Raw genomic sequence first — 4,875 nt, 5'->3', positions numbered from 1 at the left:
GAAAAAAAACTCAAAATACTAACTAAAAGGAAAAAAAAAGTGAGGAAATCCCTAATTCATCTGTATTTAATCTAATTATTATTAGAATTATCCTCACTTTACTTCAACAACCTTAAAATTTTACTACTATTAATCTTTTAACATGTGGATAGCAGTGTCGACCCCAAATTTTGGGTTGCCCCAATCTAAAACAAACGTCAATTTTGGCAGCTAAAAAAATGATAAAAAAAAGTTTTGGTGAGAATAGAACTCATGACTCGATAATTTTTTTTTTTGTTTTTAAACTAAACCACTAAGTTAGATCTATTCATGTTTAAAAAATATTAAAATATCTTTTTTATTTTAATAAATGGGCTGCTCTAGCCCGGGGTTTGCTGGACTTACCACATGAACAACCCGTGGATAGTTATTATAAAGTAATGTAATCCAGTTTAAACAGATTTGAATAAACCTTGAATAAGCAATTAATAAAAACTTACAAAATTGTCTGAATATCCAACATACTTAAAATTGTATGCATACTTAAATATATTTTAATTATTATTTGGTGTTTATAATGAAAATTTGGTATTTTCTAATAGGAAATGGTTGTGTAATGGAGCTTCTTTCACAAGCAACTTAAGTACAGTTTTGTGGGGCACCTTAAATGATAGAAAAAACATAGGAGTGGTGTATTTGATTTTGTAAAGTACGGTATTATACTAGCTAGGATACTTAAACTAGCTAGCCTTGATTAGGTTAGGCCATTAGTTTGAAGAAGAGAATACTAGTGTTCTTAATTAATCAACATAATTCACAAGCTTAATTAAGGTGCTTCAGTCATGGATTTGTTGAATGTTTAATTTTGACCATATATTTTTAGTGGTGGGGATTGTTCATTGACTACAACAATAGTCATTTTAATTATATATTACCATTTTAGTTTTAAGATTCCCTACTGTCTTAATTTCATTTATTTAAGCACACAATGATGACCCTTTTAAAAATATATACATTTTTTTTTTTGTTAGATATTTCATTCCAGATTATTTAAAAAGAATACATAAATTAAAAAAATAAAATAAATATGGATCCAAATATCTAATTTAAGGATGTCAATGGCCATGATTGGGTGGAAATACCTATCACATTTTACTTAGGAGATTTGTTTTTACTACTATTCCTGATTCGTTCGGTTTCGAGAGAAATTTGAAAAAAAACATCCCTAACATGGCAATTTGGATCAAAAACCGCATGATAAATTATAATTATGATCCCTAATCTAATTATATCTATGAGATAAATTAAAAGTGTAAAAAAGATTAATTTTCAAAGCTACAACCTAAATGAATTATCTTAAATCATAATACATTGTACTATATATTAAATCTTAATTATTAAGATAGTTCAAATGAAAAAAATGTATATGTTAATAGTTTTATAGAGGAAATTGAGCTAACTTCCAAAAATAAAAAATAAAAACTTAGTTCTTAACAAATATCATTGCAATAGATTGAAAGAGCAAAATAAATATATTCAAGACTAAGCATAACCTAGCTAGTTATAGAGAAACATTAAAAAAGATAAATTGAGCATCTTTTTACATATAAAAAAAGTTGGTAAAGGAGATGCATCCGTTTTGTTCAGCTTCAATTTTGCCTTTTTCTATTGGTCCCATGCATTAATAATTATTCATTATTTAACACACTTAAGAGTTCCATGTTTAATGGGGGAGTAAACACAATATAATTAAATTGATCATACAACCAACAATGATGCCCAAGAATACTCTTTTGACCATTAATGGAGTTGAATCAAAGAATTCCATGTTTCTTTTTCCAATAATTAATTTAGTTAATTAATTATTAATAATGACATAATCATTGCCCAGATATAGTGTATTTGAATTTAAATGTAATGGACTTTATTTATTTATTTTTAATTCCTCTCCACTTTGGCACAATATAAAGAATCAACTCATATTCCCCTCCATGATCAAGCTTTTGATGATCAAGGACATAAATAAGATTAATTAATTATGATCATTCTTTTCTACCACACTATATAAATATATGCTGTCTGGCTAAATATTGCATAATATATCAAAATTTCTAAGAAAAAATCGAACTCAAATATAAAATTCACCAAAACACACAACTTTCCCTATTATTAATTATTAGAAGTAACACTATAAAAACTCAATATTTTAACATTCAAACTAGTCATTTTCTCAAAATCATGAATCTCCTACGTCTCGACATAATGTGTACATCAATCCAATTTCAGCGCACATTAATGTTGATTCGTCTGAGAAATTCTTACAATCAATAACCTTTAACATATACTCTATAAAAATGACGATAAATAAGTCACTAACCAAATCAAAAAATTGAGTCAAATAAACAGAAATACTATAGACCAGTAAGAAAATATTGAAAACTTCAATAATAGAGATCTAACTTAATACAAAGTAAGCAAAAATGACACAAAAAATGCAAATGATGAAGTTATGTTAGCTAGATTATAATCTATGGAAATGTATATAATGGTGATTTTAAAAATCACCCTAAAGTTAAATGAGTCAATTTGGATTATCTTCTCAAATTAAATTTGTTTTCAAAATCATGAATTTACTACCTCCCGATCATAATGTGTACAACGAACCAATTTCAGCTCTACATGATTCATCTTGGAAATATACTTCATAAAAATCACGATAAATAAGAGTCGAAATAAACGTAGATAAAAAATACTTAGTAAGAATATATTCAAAACTTCGATAATTGATATCTTACGTCTTGTTCGTTTCAGGTTATTTAAATAACATGGAAGGAGAAAATAATGATTATTAGTGATGGTTTTGAGAAAATGATTATGTTTTTTTAGTAAAAAGATCTAAAAGGTATTCATATATATAAATAAAATAAATAATAATAATTTAAAATAGAAGGTATTTTAGTATTTTAGTTAATGAATTCATTGATTTGATGAATGAGAGAGGGAGTAATGTGATAATTGATTTTGTTGGATTATTTGAAAAACCTGAATAAGAAACAGGCCTTAGTTAAAGTATGAAAAAAAATATATAAAAATAAAAATAAAATTATGAGGTTATGTAGGGAAATTTGACGAAATGACCTTGCAAATTTGTTTATTTGACCTGGTGGAATTTTATAATTTTTTTTGCGCTCGTGGTGTTATATTTTTTTTTTATACGATTTTGCCCTTGTCGCGAAACGCTAAGTCACTTAGCGTTTCGCGAAGTGGATCAGAGGTTTGTATAAATACCCAAATATTTTCATTTCACTAAATTTTTTTCTCTCTCTTCCTCCAATTCTCTCCTTCACTCACGGTGGCCGGCGGCGACGGCGGCCGACGGCGACGACATCTCCGTTTCCTCCAATATCCATACAAATCAAACCCGATCAGAGCTCTTCTAACCTAACTAATTCATTTATGTTTATCTATTGCCGATTTCTAACCCTAGATCTATTTTGCATGCAGGTTTCTTATACTAGGGTTTATGTGAGTTCTCCGATTCTAACTATTTGAACGGCGTCGAGGTAGATCTTCATTCTAACAGTTATGTTCTTGTTTACATTTTCTTCATTTCAAAAACTTTTTCATATTTCCTTTATGTCCATCATTTTCTCCGTTTTGGTTGATTCTTATTTCTTATATGGTTCATATTGGTTCATGTTTGAGCATTTCGTTAGGTTATTATTTGTTATCTGTTCATATTTGCAGAAAATCTCTGTCTGATAACAGCGTATGTGTTTCCGTTTCAGATCTGCTTAACGTTTCGCTACGGACTTACCGTTTCGCTACGGACTTACCGTTTCGCTACGGACTTACCGTTTCGCTAAGTATACCTCGCGATTCGCTAAGTATCAAGATTTTTTGTTATTTATAGTTAATCATGAACTTCATTTGACAAGGTATTTACATCACTTCATGGTTATGAAGAGAACATGTGTTAACAAAACAAACCTTCTAATTTTACATTGGAAACATTTAGATTCTTCAGAAAATGCCTTTGAAGAATCTATCATTGACCTCCAGATAAGCAAAGATTGGCTGACTTTGATTTCGTTAGTCGTTAAGCTAAAGAAATAAATTTCAAACAATTTTCTCTTATCTGGAGTTCAACGATCGCTTCTTCAAAGACTTTTTCTGAAGAATCTAAATGTTTCCATGTAAAATTATAGGGTTTGTTTTGCTAACACATGTTCTTTTCAAAACCATGACTTTGTTGTTGATACCTTGTCAAACGAGATAGATTACCTATGAAACCAATAAAAAATTTTGTACTTGACGATTCGCTAAGTACTACGAGCTCCAGCTAGGAGAATGGTTTGAATTCGATTTCGTTATTAAAATATAGTAGCGAAAACGTATTCAAACCATCTTCTCTTAGCTGGAGCTCGTTGACCTCTCGATTCGCTAAGTCCCTCCCGATTCGCTAAGTCCCTCCCGATTCGCTAAGTCCCTCCCGATTCGCTAAGTCCCTTCCGTTTCGCTAAGTCCCTCCCGATTCGCTAAGTCCCTCCCGATTCGCTAAGTGCCTCCCGACTCGCTATGGAAGTTGAAGAGACGCGCGTACTCACACGCGCTAGACCTTATATATTCAAAAAATTCATTACATTTCATTTCAACCGCCCGACTCTCTCTCTCTAACCCATTTTCTCTTCACTGAATCTTGTCAAGCCCGATCATTTCTGCTTTCTTCTCGTTCGTCATTAAGGTTAGTTCATTATCATTTTCTGCTTTTTTGTTCATTGGTGGTTTTTGCATGTTAGTGTAATGTTCAGTATATATTTTTTTGCCAGTAGGGTTTCTGTTCAGTATATTTTTGTTGCCATTAGGGTTTCATCAGGGTTTCGCTAGGTACCTTCC

The sequence above is a fragment of the Impatiens glandulifera genome, chromosome 7 (assembly GCF_907164915.1).
Source record: "Impatiens glandulifera chromosome 7, dImpGla2.1, whole genome shotgun sequence".
Lineage (NCBI taxonomy): Eukaryota > Viridiplantae > Streptophyta > Magnoliopsida > Ericales > Balsaminaceae > Impatiens > Impatiens glandulifera.
This window is presented reverse-complemented; position numbering follows the sequence as displayed.